Here is a 17768-nt window from a genome sequence, read left to right on the forward strand (position 1 = left end):
ATATATATATACTATACGTATATAATTATTACATACATACAAAAATATATTTTCTTTCTCTTCTTCATTTGCAACACATTCAAACCAGCACACAAGACAAAGCCGCCATTGCAGTAGATGGTTTGCCTCCTGTCAGCCATCTGGGCTGTGGCAGCTGGGAGCAGACCCTTCAGTGCCTCCAGAGAGAAAAGGAGAAAGACGGGGTTGACAACAAGAAGAGGGAGAAGTGGAAGGAGCCAGAGAGGGGGAGAGAAGCGGAAATGCAAAAATGGAGCTAGTGTGTGAAGCAGCAAATCAAGACCACCGAGTTTACCTTCCAAACAGCCACGGGCACTCTGATCCATCTTATTTGCTCTTCCCTAATATTCCATATTTGCTGCATTTATGCAATCAAAACACAAGCGAAAGCACAAAATTAAGCATATATCACCATTAGCAGCAGCGTTATGACATGAACCACATTTTGGATGCAACAATCTATATTTAGTCTTTATGAATCTTCCTTTTATGAGCCCCTAACATTAGTTTTAGTATTAGTACAGCACTGGGATACAGAACACAATAAGACTGCAATAAAACTAGATGTCTGAGAGAATAAGTAGATGCACTGAAATAGTGAGAAGCAGAACTTGCTGAGGGAAACCATCCAGCTTTACTTGCTATTACAGGTTAAGTTGGACTGCTTTGCCTGGGAGAATCAATCAAACCCAGCCAATAACATTCCCATGGTGTACTCCACATGCCCTCATATAAATGATGGCCATGACCTTTGCTAGACAAATGATGTATGAGTCATTATGGCACCTGTGCTTGCTGCTGAATACAGGTTTCTAAAGCAGGGTAACATTACAGCGCACCCTCATTATGGCAGCATCTCTAATATATCAGCAGTAATGGACAATTCTTTGATGAATATACTTATCGAGCAGTAACAAATTGCCACAAAAACACAAACAGCCTATTGCATTCTTACTGACCAGCAACCACCACAGCACGGGTATTTGTGGGTCAATAATGACCAATAATTCTTCATTATAAAGTGATGCTAAAAAATGGAAAGCATACCAACCAAACCACCTTTTGTGGAACTGCCTTCAGATAAAACACATCCATGATAGATTTGTAGGAGTTTTCTGCTTTTTTTCCAGTAACAACAAATTAACTTTTCATATGCCGAAAGGAAGTTGATTAAAAGTCGACAGGGTTGGGGGAATCGGTCGACGCTCAGGGTGATGAGGTGGTTGATAAATGAAGGCTGAGGAAGAAATGGTCAATACCGGGAAGGTTAAACTCAGAGATAATGCAGCACTGAGGCAGAGAAACATGGAAAAGCTCCACCTACTGACAGACTCAGCTCATTAAATATTCATGAGGCTGCAAATGACACAAAGATACTACGCTCATCAACCAGGGTGCACTGGGAGCACAGAGTGTGTAGGCAGATTTTTGCACACATCTTCCAAGTTATTTCTAGGAGAGCTACGCATATGAGGATTGAGTAGAGATAAGCAGAGTCATTCTGTTTTTAGTTGAGCTTGTTTGTTAATATTAACAAAAACTCTAATCCCTGTGATACTAAAATAAAACTGCCAGGACGTTGTAAGCCTATGGCCACAGTTCATTTTTAAAATGCTTAACTTAAAAGTGTGATACACAGTAAATAATGCTCATAAACGGCTGTCAAGACAGTGTTCTCATTTAAAACATGTAGGAGCTTGGACCCAGATACAGTTTGACTTGCATCATGACTTAACAGCTGAATTACTGTATATCATATTTATCCTGCACTACAATGCAGATGTTTCTTCGGCACTCATTTAATATTACCATACAGTAACGTGCCATGCGGCTGTATGAAAGTGAGGTTAAAATCCCTGTTCTGTTCTCAGAGGTTGTGGAGGTCTGACCAGCCCCAGGGGACCCAGCAGGACAGAAAAAGAGAGAAAGGATACAGGCAAGAGGACCAAAATCACCCGGTGCACCAAAACGCTACCATCGGCACACTATCCGTATCCATCGCCCCGCGAAACAGCGAGTCCCAAAGCACAGAGGAACAGAGTGTTCCTCCTCATATTTCTCACCACTGGGACACCGCAGCAACATAAGTCAATTCAAAAATAAATACTATAGCCAAGAAATGAGTTCAGAAACTGAGGGTCTGTTGAAGAACTGAGGGTGTGAGAGCAAACATAAACATGCAATACACAGTCTGACAGGCCTTGTGCTCGCAGTTCGAATAATGCATGATTTAGAGCTATTTTAAGACAGTGTTTTCAGCACACTCTTGTGTTGCATGCTACCTTCTGCCCACATTATCTGTATGGATAAGAAATTTCAGTGTAGTTTGGCTTAAAAAATTAATTGAATTACATTTAAGCTCTTGTACAATCAGAACTTTTACTCTTAAACTGCATATGTAGGTCAAAAAATAATCTGTCTTCAATGTGTCTGAAATTGCTTAGAATTGAATAAAATACATGTCAAACATGTTTTAGAAAAGCACTTTTCCTCCAAAAATAAGCGCTTTTATAACTAAACTGCCTCTAATTTTCTTGTTTGACCGATATATGCATGGTTTTGTCAGATATCCTTAGAATGAGCTTCATGTCTTTTCAATTAAATGACTTTATTCAAGTTATTTCATATGACAGAATCAATCTGGCTACATTAGGTTATAGCACTGAAAGTAATTTTAAGGTTCATATTAGGTACACATTTTCACATGTAATAGTGTGAGGAGATATCATATCTGCAAAGGATGATGGGTCAGATTGTCAGCGCTGTGCTTCCAGGTTGCTTCTCAACACTTATTTCGGACTGAACTCTGGCAGGTTCAAGATGAAAAGAGCATATTTTTTTCAGATTGTGTGTCTGCTTTCAGTATAATTTATTATTTTAAAGCGCAGAATGCCTTAGGGTTGAAAAGCAGATCAGACTAGCTGAGTCATATAAGTCTTTGGGGAAAAACAGGTCAGAGACAAATAAATAGGGCGACCATGAATCTTCAGTCATCAAATGGTGTAACAGTGTCTTACTGCTTACAAAAAATAAAAAATAAGACATGCTACAAGGCAGGGGCGATTCTAGGATTTTTATTTTAGGGGGGCTCAGCCCCCAATCGCCCGGCTATACAAGGTCCGCATCCTCAGCTGCGAAACCGGGGCTGGGTTGAAAAGCTAGCTACCGGAGTAGAAGGAAAAGGAGAAGGAGAAGGAGAAAAGAAACTCAAAGCAGCAATAGACTTCCTGAAGATAGGTATATGGAATGTACGGACTCTCAGAAGTCCTGGCAAACTGGAGCTGTTACGCAAGGAAATGACACCATATGAGTGCGATATATTGGGACTGGCAGAGATGCGCTGGACAGGTGTGGGAGAGCTGAATGGAGGAGAAGTGATTTGGTCAGGAGAAGAGAAAAATCACATGAGGGGAGTTGGTTTCTTGCTTAGCAAGCGAGCGAAAGATGCACTACTCGGGTATAACCCTGTAAGCTCTTGTATCATAGTGGCCAGTTTCAACGGAACACCTCTGAACATTGCAGTGATTCAGGTTTATGCACCAACTTCAGACAGTATCGAGGAAAAGGTAGAAACATTCTACGGGCAGCTGGAGCACATCACAGAGGAGTTGCCAAAGAAGGATGTGAAAATTGTGATCGGCGACTGGAATGCAAAGGTTGGAACGGATAACGTGGGCTGGGAACAGGTGATGGGATGTCACAGCTATGGACAGTGGAATGATAGAGGTGAATGGCTACTGGAATTTGCGTCTAAGAATGATCTACTGATCACCAACACCAGATTCCAGCAGAAGGACAGCAGGAAGTGGATGTGGATGGCACCCGATGGCAAGTACACCAACATGACTTGGTGCTGGTAGACAGGAGATGGAAAACTGCAGTGCGTGCTTGCAGAACGTTCCAAGGAGCAGACATCTCCTCAGACCACAGTTTGGTGATGTGCGGATTACAGATCAACATTGAAAAAACAATGACAATGGTGTTTGGACAAGAGGATATAGAAGAGGAACTGGAGATCAGGGGCAGAAGTATTGAAAATGTCACGGAGTTTGTGTACCTGGGTAGTCTACTGACCTGGGACAACGATTGCAACAAGGAGATCAAGAGGAGAATAGCGAGGGCAACGGGAGTCATGGCAGGGTTCAAGACAATATGGAACAGCAAGCATATCAGAACAAAGGCATGCAGATTCATTTGAAAAGTCTCATTAAGAGCAGCGGATTACTAAGCGCAGCCTCGGATGGCTTTTATCCGTCAACTCTGCTCTCCCTAAATCCCTCATGGTTACAGCCAATTTACTCATGAAGGAAAGTCAAATATTTAACACTTCCCTCTTCTATCAGTCATGTAGGTTAAATCCAAGAGTGATGAGGCACGCATTGGAAACACTAACAGACTTCTGAGAAAAAGTCCTTACTCTGAAACTTTGAGGAAAACTAAAAATATCCTAGAAGAGCAATCTGGACATAATATGAGAGCGGCTTGTTGGTTTAAGTGAATTTTAAACGCTTTTATAACTGTGCTCAAAGCAGATTCAGAGCAAATATTCAGCTCGTTGAAGCTGAATCGCAAATCTCACAGGGTGTTGGCTCTTTCAGAATGGCTTATATGTTTTCCAGTCATGTGCATTTCATTTTTTTGAGTGGCTGTGTATTGCAGGACTTTGATTTAGGTTGTGGTGTGCCTGTGGATGGAGTAGATAAGAGTTCTAATGAATTCAGTTTTTGTAATTATGATGTTGTTCTCCTTCATGTGGCAGCATATTAAAACCTATATGTTTTTTTAACATAATTTAAGAGCTACATCAAAGCATACAGCTCGCCTTTTTAATATTAAATCTGTATGAATATATTCATTAATCATGCATCATGGTTATAAGACACTCAGGGAGAGATGCACAGTTTATTGGCATATCTGCATATTGGCACCATATCTGTTAACAACTTATTTTATTTATTTTTTATTTATTTATTTTTTTTTTTTGTGATCAGTATTGTTTGAGACTGGATATACAAAATATCATTCACACTGTACATTTTATTTGTACTATTTTTATTTATTTATTTCAAGTATATAATTTTAATAGCAGCCTTGAAAACAGTGATGAACATGAAAATAATTATCAACTAATTACCATCTACTGGAGGAGGATAGAGTTGAATTACAAGGAAATCTGGATCGGATGAATGAAGCAGGAGAGGCCGCAGGATTAAAGATCAACATTGAAAAGACAATGACAATGGTGTTTGGACAAGAGGACATAGAAGAGGAACTGGAGATTAGGGGCAGAAGTATTGAAAATGTCACAGAGTTTGTGTACCTGGGTAGTCTACTGACCTGGGACAACGATTGCAGCAAGGAGATCAAAAGGAGAATAGCGAGGGCAACGGGAGTAATGGCAGGGTTCAAGACAATATGGAACAGTAAGCATATCAGAACAGAGACCAAAATCAGCATAATCAGGACATGTGTGATGAGTGTGTTGCTGTATGCTTGTGAGACATGGACATTGAGGAAGAAAGACAAAGATTTACTGCGGGCGTTTGAAATGAAGTGCTACAGGAGAATCTTGCACACTCACTGGCATCAGAAAATCACAAACGTGGAGGTGCAAAGACGAGTTGGAAACACGAGGAACATTGTACAACTCATCATGGAGAGGAAGCTCAGCCTGTTTGGACATATCTGCAGGATGGAGGACAAGCGACTGGTGAAGTGTGTGGTGTTTGGGATCATGGATGGATGGACACGGAGAGGAAGACCGAGTAGGGAGTGGTTGGATGACATCAAAGAATGGTGTCAGAGGGACATCCACTCTCTTAGCAGGATGGCACAGGACCGTGCACAGTGGAAATGGAGCATCAGACGGGCATTGGACACCAACGGGCGTGAGCCCATGGAATGATGGATGGATGGATATACACTGAACAAAATTATAAACGCAACACTTTTGTTTTTGCCCCCATTTTTCATGAGCTGAACTCAAAGATCTAAGACTTTTTCTATGTACACAAAAGGCCTATTTCTCTCAAATATTGTTCACAAATCTGTCTAAATCTGTGTTAGTGAGCACTTCTCCTTTGCCGAGATAATTCATCCACCTCACAGGTGTGGCATATCAAGATGCTGATTAGACAGCATGATTATTGCACAGGTGTGCCTTAGGCTGGCCACAATAAAAGGCCACTCTAAAATGTGCAGTTTTACTGTATTGGGGGGTCCGAAAACAGTATCTGTTGTGTCAGTATCTGGTGTGACCACCATTTGCCTCACGCAGTGCAACACATCTCCTTCGCATAGAGTTGATCAGATTGTTGATTGTGGCCTGTGGAATGTTGCTGGATATTGGCAGGAACTGGAACACGCTGTCAAACCCTGATCCATTGTTCATGATTCAGTCCACTGCCCTCTAGTCGTCATACTGTGAAAACTCATCTTCTCTTGAGACAAACCTGTAAAATAAATACTATGCGATGATTAAAGTAAAGTCAGTATTTTAGTTTTAACTTAATATAATGAGGAAAAACACTCAAGATCAAGAATATGGTATCAACTGAGTTATTATAATGAAGATCTCTTAATTTACATACGTAAGTATACATTTTGTGTCATAATATAGCACAGTGCATTAATTCAGCATTGTGCTTCAGAATCAGTGTCATGTATCTTAAATAGCCATGTGTTATGGGATCAAACCATCATGTTTACATCAACTAATTCTCCTGCAATATGATCCCTGTGTCTACAGTACATGAGAAACTGAATGGAGAGAGCATCCCTGTCTTAACATAGCCTGTGATACTTCTGTGCTCCTTTTCTATTCTAAGAGCCTGTTGGTATAATAAGATGGAAAATTGCTAAGTGATTAGAGAGTATATGGGGGTGCTTCAGAAATGCATAGCTTTCTATAACAGCTCAGCTCTGCATCCTCACACGCTACTGGCGTCTTAACAAATACGGTGAGTTTTGGCTGGGATCCCATTTGCTGTTTTCAAAGATCCACAGCCATATACAAGGGTCTGAAAATAACCAAGGCCATGTTTGTCTCTATCTAAATGCTTATTAGGCGTGTCTCCCCTCCTTGGATAACAACAGAATAAAATGAATGACCATTTTTTAATTACCAAGCAACAACTTAAATGACGCATGTTAAGTTTTAATTAATTAATATAAACAATAATAAGAATAAGAATAATAATAACAATAATATTCATTATAATGAATATATAAAAATTAATATAGCCATTTCAGAAGATTCAATTTCAGAAACTCTTATATATAATTAATAAATAGTTTGTATTTATTTCTTATTCAGTTATTTAGATTTCTTTTTTTCTTCCATCATGCTAAAGAGTTTATCCACATCTCATATCTAATGCAGCACTAGAACATTCTAGCAGCCTCCAGGATATGCAAATGATTACTTTGTATTTCATTCCATCTCAACACTTGAACCAGGAGTGATGAGCAGGCCTCTTTATTGACGTGTGTTCGTGACTTCAGCAATTCCAAGGAACTATAATAGGTATTCTTTTACAGTACGGGCTGCTTGGAGACCCTCACTGTGAGTTACAGCCACTTTCCAAGGCTGTGTGCTGCTTTGTTTAGCTTTACCCCTTATAATCTGTCTGAGATGGCTTTAAGGGATAGGCAGGTGGCACTGAATCGAACCCCTAAAGGCTGGCCATGATTTTTATATTGCCTAAAACATCCAAAGTAGTTTGACCAATAACATGCAGGTATTGTACATAATCGACCAATCGTGGCGCGTCGCGCGTGAGAAGAAGGTGAGAACGATCAAAGCGATGCAAATACGCGCACGTGTTTGTTCGTTCGTTCGACTTGAAGCTGCGCACCGATTGTTGTATGACACCAAAGTACCGCGAGAGCGATTTGAAAGCATAAGGAGCTGTCTGCTGTGCTCTCTATAGCTCTCGAGAAATAATGTCATACAACGATCGATCTGCATAGTGCAAACAGCACTGGATATTTTAGGCAATAAAGAAATCCTGGCAAGGGTGCGTCCCGTAAAAATGGCCCGTATGGTCACCCTACTAATAGGGGTGGTAGCTAAATTTATATACCAAAAAGTGCAGTATTCCACTGTAATGCATAGATAGGTATAACATACAGTATAACTGAATAAGCCAAATACAAGTCTTCATGATCTCACACAAACATCTGTTTACTGTACACACACAAAATGTTACTGTTTGCATTTCTAGTACAACCCTCTTTCCTTAGCTCAAGTATGCAAACCTCTTTGCCACGTGCACTGGAAAATGTATTACATTGAAAGTTAAATTTTCAAATGAAAATGGCAACATGATCATTTTATAAAGTATGCGTTCAAATGTTCTTCATTTTGACTGGAGGAAACAGCTGTGGTGTGATGAGGGGTGAACGCAGTGAAAACTTAGGCTACAGTAGATGGGGAACCGATTGATATTTTGTAAACTGTATTGACAAAACTGTATACTGTATATGACAAAGAACAGAACTGCACAGATGCAGATATTATAACAATCTATCGTTAAACACACACCTTGTCCTCTGTTTCTCGCTCTGCGCCGCCACGGTCTGTGGATTGAAGAACGCGCTGAAAGACGGGGAGGAGTCGATCAAAGTCTGCCGCCGTTTTCTTATGAAATTTAAAGGGGACTGAGGCGATCACGAATTTGTGTACAGTTTATGGAGCTAATCGCAAAATTTTAGGGGGGCTGAGGCTATAGCCCCCTAAAAATGGCCTAGCGACACCCATGCTACAAGGTGCTTTCTAACATATAGTGTGATCTGCATAGACAGAGACTGTTGTAAAACGGGTTCTCATAGAAGAAGCAGTGTTCTCTTATCTACATAAGCAGGCTGTTTCGCCCATCATCCTTTAGGTTTTGGATTACCATGACAGGCTGACATCACAAAGTGCCTCAGCAGCTTTCTGTCTGAGTTTTGAGACTAAAGCTGTAATAGGATACTGAGAGCAGTCTTCAGAGGTCTTCAAAACTGCTCCATGAAGACTCACTGTCCTCCAAAGTTTAGTTCCATTCCATCCCGATTCAACACACCTTTGTGTAATTTACAAGTGACTCATTTACAAGTGATTTTGATTGCAGAACAGTGGGTCTACAGAGCTGTATCTGAAAACTTAGTCAGCTGACTTGTTTTATTCATTAATTTATTAAATACTTTTCATGTAATTTTTAAAAAATTACCTACAACTTGCACTTTAGAGTACTCAAATTAACTTGTTGACCTAAGGTTTTACTATATGTTTTACAATTTGTAATAAGAACATATCATTATTAATAAAGATAAAAGTGATAGTGAACATTATTAATTATCTAACATTATCAATAATAACCAGAAAAAAATATACCATCAGCCTAATATCAAATTAATATTTTAATAATTTTCAATAGTTCAGTGAGAATATAAAAGCCAATAATTTAATTTCAGGAAACAACGTGTCTTTACACAAAAATATTATACTTTAGGAAGGGATAATCATATTTTGGGAGGATTTGGCATCAACAAGTTTGATAAAGGGGAAAAAGATTACATTTCATAGCAAAAAAATCAAATTATTGTTTTGTTTGCTCAAAGTACACTCGATGGACTGGATTCATTTGGAGCAACATTTATGTTCTGAATGAAACCAAACGGCCTTAATGACTAACAAAATGATATCAAAAAGAATATGACAGTCTGCCAGAACAAATACTGTATATACTTGTAAACACACACCCGCATACAAATTGCACTTGATCACAACACGGATAGCATCTAAATCCAGCACACAGAGAGATCATCTGGTTAGTTCAAGAGTAGCAACACCGAAACGTTCAGCATCTAAGGATGCTGTTGTAAGGTACATTATCTTTAACTATAACAAAATGACAAATCAAGCAGGCAGCTGAGGGTATGTTTCTCTTTAAGGCATCAGTAATAAGCCATCCTACAGCCTGTGAATTGATTCTGTATGCATGTGAAAGCATCTGTGACGGCAAAGCGTCAGAAACTTCCTGTTCTCTCCACATTCAAACTGACTGCTCTGCACCAAATGCAACGGATTAAGGGCCTATCATCACTGTGGGGAGCATATCATCAGTTTACACTGAGGATTTTCATGGCTCCTGTTCATTAAATAGCCAGATCTGCTTTTTTTTACATCCTTTCTGAGCCTTTTAAAGACTTTTTTATGAGAACTCGTACCGTCACTGGTCTAAGCACAAGAGAAAAAAAAAACAGTCAAACCCATGGTTTTAAACAGCAGGCTGGTGTTTGTGGGGGTCCAACATGGCTGCTGCCCTCCTGGGTGCTCTGTCAGTTTGATGCTGATGGATTGAAACTATCTGAAGAAGATTATGAGCCTCGGTTTAGATCTGAGGGTGAATCACAACTAGGGCTGGGCCGATAAACGATATCATATCGAATTGCGATAAAATTTATGTCGATAACGATGATAAGCTCTGGACATTTTTACTCGATATGGATTGATCCAATAGCAACACAGCAGAAATATGCGACAACAGCCAATCAGCGTGCACGTGCACGTCACAGTACAGAGTCCATTTCCTACCGCACTTTGCGAAGCTAACTCGACACGACGAGATGATCTTCTGAGCATGGCATCCCTTGTTGATCCTTGTTTTAAGACACGCTACATCAAAGATGACAAGGTTGAGGCTGTGAAATCCAGAGTCGTGGCTCAGATGCTGGATGAATGTCAGAGCACATCGCAAGCTACTCCTGCATTCCCATCCACTGCACTGGGAGGAGGCAAAGGTGATGCTGCTGCTGCTACACCAGCCAAATTGCAGAAGAAGACACTGGGCAGCTTTTTCAAGAAGTCCTACGCTAAGTCTGCTGCAACATCTGATCTCACAGAACAGCAGGCTATTGAAGCTGAACTAAACAGCTACCTGCAAGCTCCTGATGCAGACAGCGAGACCAACCCCCTGGCATGGTGGAAGATTAATTCAGCAACATACCCCAGAGTGAGCCTCCTGGCAAAATGTTACCTGTGTATTCCTGCCACCAGCTCACCCTCAGAGCGTGCTTTTAGCACAGGTGGTAATATAGTGTCCTGCAACAGGGCAGCTTTAAAGCCAGACACAGTGGACAGACTAGTCTTTCTGGCAAAAAACCTGTAAAAGTTTTACAAATTGTGTGCACTAGCTAGAAGTTGAATATTTTTGTTTACGTTTTGCACATTTAATCTACCTCTTAAAGCCAGACACAGTGGACAGACTAGTCTTTCTGGCAAAAAACCTGTAAAAGTAGTTGTATATTTTTGCTTACATTTTGCACATTTAATGTACCTCTTAACGCCAGACGCTGTTGACAGACCAATCTTCCTGGCAAAAAAAAACAACTGAAAGTTTTACAAATTGTGTGCACTTGCTAGAAGTTGTATATTTTTGTTTACATTTTGCACATTTAATGTACCTCTTAAAGACAGACTGTTGACAGTTAGTCTTTCTGGGGGGAAAAAACTGTAATTGTGTTACAAATGATGTTTACAATAGTATTATGTTTACATTTTGGACATTTACTCTCATTTACCATCTTTTGTCACAACTTTTATTTTTAAATTTATTTTAGTAAGTTGTTTTAATTTTTAAGGCCAAATGTGTAATCTTTTTTTAAATTTTATTTAATAAACTATACTTTTAAAGTGTAATTTAATGAACCCTCTAATTTTTGTGGCTTCAGTCATTGTTGGGATACTCTTTTAAAGCTGGAAGCATTAACAACTTATATCGAAATATATATCGTTATCGTTCAATATGGGAAAAATTTATCGAGATTACATTTTTGCTATATCGCCCAGCCCTAATCACAACACTGTCTCACTCTTTCACTGCATTCGGCAGGACGGCTAACTGCCATAAGCGAAGCGAGCGCAGTTTGAATTGAATCCCTTCTCTCTGCATCCGCTAATCCTCTTTTGCACTTGATCAATCATGAGCTTGCACAAACCCAATCACACAACACACTGCAAAGAAACTGAAAAGAGAGAGGAAAAATGTGTCTGTCCAAGCAAAATCCCCCTTGAGGATGTTTCAGTCACAACCAGTTTGCACCGGTTATAATGTTGAACAGATGTTTCATAAGGATAGGAAGATGTTTTCATTTCATTTATTAGGTTAATATAATGTAATCTAATAACAACAGCAGCACATTTAGGTGTAATGTTTACTCACACCAGCAAGAGTTAGAGGATCTAAAAGCAGTTTTATTATTTACAAAGGATAATTAAAGCATTATCTAACCAAACACGCAGCCTAAATAGGAAAAGACCTGACAAAGGACAAGGAAAACATGAAGGATAAAGACACAAGGGTAAATGCGATAACAAGACAAGAAGCAATGGTATCAATGGAAAGGTATCCAGAGAAGAAGACATAAACAGTAGTTTTTCTTTTCAAAATCTTTAAATAAATGTTTAGAAGTTGTAAAGTCAAAGTCGCCACAGTTTTCCATCAAGTTACTGTATAATTGAACATTTCTTTACAGAACAATGGCGCATAAAATGCTTTGCAATGTCTACATATATCCCAGCCCGCATAAGAATGATATCTAATCATATTTGACCACTTTATGAGATTTTTCAGAAAATCACACAGCTCACAGAAATTTCCACTTCATTCCAATGGGATGTACTGTACTGTGAAGCTTGTCTGACTTAAACAGTAACCAAGGTGGTGAAGAATAGCATAAAGCTTGCCAGAAAATACTAAACAACATTTCCTCCTCCATTCTCTGTGGCAGCTTGAGAATGATAAAATACACAGAGCACATAATTTGCTCTTCATTATTTTGCATTAGCGCTAAAAAAGCTTCCTGTCTTTGCCTCTAAGTGAAAAAGCGAGAGACGAACATGAAATTGTCCAGCGAGTAAATTTTATTCCAACCAAAATCAGTTGAATGCACATCATGTCATTATTATGATTTCCAAACTCATAACTTCCCAGGACAGCTTGAATGCAGCACATCACGAAACAAGACACACCTGAGAACCACAACCTAGTCAAGAAAATGGATACAGAACTTCAATACACAAAACCATTTCATTAGACATTTTCCCTTCCCAAACTGAAAGCTAAAACACTAATCTAACACTGAAGCAGTGTTACAGTATTGTCAGTTCTTCAATGAAAGTCTTTGGAGGAGGGTAGTCTGCATGCCTCCATTTCCAATTTCCATCCATCAAAACAATATGCTAGAAAGGGCATGAGGCAGCACAGCAGGAAACACCAGCACGTTTTGCATTTTTGTCTCCATCTGTATGCAAATGCTTCCATTATTGCTTGATTTGTAAGACCAAGGGCAGCAACACATTTCATCAAATGCTACATTTCCCCACCTACTGATGCTGTGCTCTGAATAAAGCACAAGGCCCGAGAAACACAGCAGAGAGCAACAGAATCAGTGTTCTGCAAAACAATGACACTAATTTACAATCAACAAGAACCAATAACATTTCAGGGTACATACAAAGTCATGAGGACATGCAGTATAAGAGAAATAAAGGAACATACTTTGATTTTGGCCTGTGATGTGCCCCTTGTGAGAAGTGACAGGCACATAAAAAATGTGCAGCAATAATACAAAAATCTGAAAAACTTGTGAGTGTTTATATGCGGTTTCATGAAATATCAGCAAATCATCCAGTGTTTCTGTGATGTCCAACTCCAAAAATGACTCTTATAAGATCTAAAAGAGTCTAAAAGATTCACAAAGCAGTAGGGCTACCCTCGACTAAAGATTTTTCTGGTCGACTAGTAGTCGTTCATTTTAAGCATTAGTCAACTAGTAGTCGCACTTTTATTAACAAACCATATAAATCATAATAATGAGCCTTTAATTGCCTATAGCCTAATAAGCGCTCAAGCGCACGCAAAAAAAGGCTTGCCACAGCGCACCGGCAAATATAATAATTATGAATGTGTTAGGGAAAAACAGCAAGTACACTGCATTAACGTTTTAATAACTTATTGTTACACTAGTGCTTTCTGTTTTCGGTTTAAGAGATCTCATTTCGGTTTAAGCCATCTTCACAGTATGCGCCTGTATGCATGTTTCATACGGATTACATAATCTGAGAATATTTGTTTTCTATTTGAATTGGTTCATTTAAAAGTTTCACTCTCTATAGATATATTTTTCATGTCTGTAATAAGGCAAGAATACACAGAGTTTCGAAGTGAAGCGCTCAAATTCACAGACCGAGGCGGCAGAAAGCGCATCCTGTTTGCTTTAATTATTTAACAAAAGCGCAACATTTCGTTGTTATTCTGAGTGCACACGAATAAACATAGAGTCTTAGCGGATACAAAAGATGCATTACTCTTATCTGTGTGACCAAAAATGACGAAGTATTTTAAGAGCAAATGATCGCACCGGCGCCTCCATCTGTCATGCAGTAGCCCAAGCGCGCTACTGTTCAGCTTCCACACTCCGCACAAACACGTGAACTGCGCACTTTTTTCTAGGCTAACATTAGATTGAGCTGCCATGTAAAGTTGCTACTACATACATATTTCAGATGATAAGCCATACTTGAGGTCAATGAATGTTAGGTGAGCATATGGTCGTCATGCCCGATGTACTATATTACCACATAGACCAGCCGTTAACGATTTGTCCGTCACGGACTGGGTGATTTAGCTACTTCGTGTGGAATTTTTTTTTTTGCGACTAAACGACTAATGAAATTTTGGTTGACAAAGCCTCTTCTCGTCGACTAACGGTTAGTCGACTATTACGGGGCAGCCCTACAAAGCAGTCGCAAATGGTTTGAATCAAAGTTCACAACTTCTACTGTTCACAATCAACTCCCTTACTGGTTCATTTTTCAGTTATTCCATATTAAAATTAACCAGGAACTTCACTGTAATGTATACTTCACATTTGTGAGACTTCAATAGCATGACATGTTGGAACCATAATCAACACGTTTTTCTGTTTTTGCTCTAAACAGGCATACATCATTTTACAAAACTAGATCAATACAGTATACAGTATACAATACAGAGTCAGTAATGTGACAACAATTTTGAATATGTTTATACTAAATGCATCAATAAATAATATCTTAGTCTGCACTAAACTTTCCCTTAACTACAAGAATATTTAAATAAATTGGTGACTTAATCGACAAAAAAATGCACGTCTCTGCGACCCTCCCCGTCCCATCCAACAAGACTGTGATTTTTCTTTGCTCAGAAATCAAAATAGAGATAATCTCTTCAAGATTAGGAAGAAAAGTCAGTTGATACCCGTGTTGATAAACAACAGAAGACTGCTTTCACAAAGAGCCTCCTCGGTCTGACCCCGCCCTACGCTGCCTCCAGTAAACCGCTACAGGTCTCCATCTCTGCCCTTTTCTTGCACCACTCAGACAGTCCTTTCAAAAAACCACAATGCTAAAAGAACGTATTTTCCCTGCACATATCATTATGAAATATTTGTGTAAGTAATGAGGATGAATACATAATGAGGAGCGAGGTGTTTGGGCTCCTTCCTCCACCTCATCACATCTTCAAAGACATTTCCCACGATACTGCACTCCTCCACCAGCCCCACCACTAACACAGAGCCTCTGAGCATAGATTAGCATGTGCCGCCCTTCCCCCACAGCTCTTACTGCATCCACACATCTTATTATATGGCACAACGCCAGGCATGTCACTTTTAAATTACACTTTTGTCATGAATACAGAAAGCTGTTAAAAACAGACAACAGTGTTATCCAGGGTTGTACGTTATTCAGAACTGAACTGAGAATATTTTTTTAAGTTCCAATTCAGCAGCCTAGTTTGAATTAAGGTAGCAAACTGAATGCAGAATTGCAATTTAAATTTATGGAAGTAGAATTGAAATGCACTGAAATTCATATAATTTCGACAAGTGTAATTTATAACCAGGAAAGAGAGGACTGTCAAGATGAACTTTGAGTGACTGCTTGACAAAGTCTTGTATGAAGTTTGACAGACAGATAAAAATTGGTTTTAAATGTCACCTTTAGAAATTTGCATTCGATTTATACTGCTGTTCAACTATTTATTTATTTATTTTGAATGAAATTGAAACGATACATTCAATTTATCAAAAGTGACAGTATCAAAAGTATAGTAAATAAAATATATGCTGTTCTTTTAAACTTTCAATTCACCAAAGAAGGGATCATGGGGTCCAAAAAAATACTAAGCAGCACAACTGTTTTCAACATTAATAATAAGAAGAACTGTTTCTTGAGCACCAAATCAGCAAACTAGAAATATTTCTGAAAGAAAGACTGAAGACTGGAGTAATGGCTGCTGAAAATTCAGCTTTATCATCACAAGAATAAATTAAATTGTAATTTTTTTTGTAAAAAATATTTCACAAAATCAATGTTTTTACTGGATTTTTGATAAAATAAATGCAGCTTTGGTGAGCATGCGAGACTAAAACAACAACAACAAAAATACCTACCCCAAACTTGTGGTATGGTATGAGTATACATATATAAATGAATGCAATATGTGCTTTTCTATTTTAATTTTCACATAATTTCTCTCAAATCAGTTGGTTCCACTTCCTGTAATTCAAATTATAATTCTGACTTAAATTCTGATTGAAACTTCTTGAGAGCTGTTGCCAATTATGAATTTTGCCCAACCCAGTTTATCAGTTTGAGAATATATGAAGACAAACCAAATCTGCACAATATTTTGTATTAAGCACTGCAAATTTCCACAGAAAGTCATAACATTTTATTATGTTGAAATCCATTCCTTCAAAATCAGTGCAGGAAAAGCTAAAAAAAAAAGTCTAGGCCTGAACATGACACACAAAACAAGGGAGACATCCATCTGGTGTGATTGCTGTTTGTGCAGAGAGCATTCTCATTTTAAGAGACACTTACCGATTGTTGTGGGGTGAAGGAGATCTCTCAGGCACAAAACTAGAAGAGAAAAACAAAGAGATGAATAAGAACATCACAGAATCTGTCCTCACCTGCTAAAGAACGTTTAACATTTTGTTGATGAAATATATGATTAATATTGTGTCTAATGGGAGAACCTCAACTTCAGTGATCTTATAAAGACAAATGACAACACATACACATACACAACCTACTAGCAGGGTCATCTATGATTTTTAGTAAAGCCACATCAATGAGTGATAAAAGTGAGTTTGACTGACACATGTCTATGACATTTAGCATTTAAAGGTAAACAGGAAGCTAGTTTTCTTCGGCATGTCACACACTTTGACTCTGTTTGGAGCCGAGAGTTGATTTCCGTGCCATGATTACTGAGCACCAGCTCACAAAGAGGCTGATTCAATCAACAGTGCCACTGCTCTGGCACAGTCTAAGGAGGGAGGAGGAGAAACAGGGACGTCCCAGCCGAGACAAGTGATGCAGAGCAGTCTCTCCGTCTTTCCTCTCCTCCTGACACTGTCACTTGTTCTCCTGTGGGGGTGCTTCTACACGAGCAGATGTTTGCCATTAGATAAGACTGATAACAACACCACACATGTCCCCCACAGACTTGGGTGACTTTGGCAATAATTTGTACACCTAATTGTAGAAGTGTCCTATAAATTTGTCAATTTCCTAAGAGACATGTGTCTTCCAGACGGGCTGAGACAAACAAAAATCAAATCTGATGTGAAGTGACACCATCACACCTAGGGCTGGGTATCGAGTTCGATACTTTTTAGGCACCGACCGAATTGCCTCGATACCATCGAGT

The 17768-nt window shown here is 39.0% G+C and overlaps 1 protein-coding gene across 4 annotated transcripts in view; it reads right to left on the reverse strand.

Annotated features, from left to right (window-relative positions):
- The window catches only part of apba2b (amyloid beta (A4) precursor protein-binding, family A, member 2b), an 84304-nt gene that overhangs the window by 43830 nt on the left and 22706 nt on the right, over positions 1-17768 (reverse strand). For all 4 annotated transcript variants that reach the window (XM_016463492.1, XM_016463491.1, XM_016463490.1 and 1 more), the window contains exon 2: positions 16934-16972. The gene's annotated coding sequence lies outside the window, so the exon portion shown is untranslated. The remainder of the gene's footprint in view (positions 1-16933; positions 16973-17768) is intronic.

The sequence above is a fragment of the Sinocyclocheilus anshuiensis genome, unplaced genomic scaffold (assembly GCF_001515605.1).
Source record: "Sinocyclocheilus anshuiensis isolate Anshui unplaced genomic scaffold, SAMN03320099.WGS_v1.1 scaffold816, whole genome shotgun sequence".
NCBI classification, from domain to species: domain Eukaryota; kingdom Metazoa; phylum Chordata; class Actinopteri; order Cypriniformes; family Cyprinidae; genus Sinocyclocheilus; species Sinocyclocheilus anshuiensis.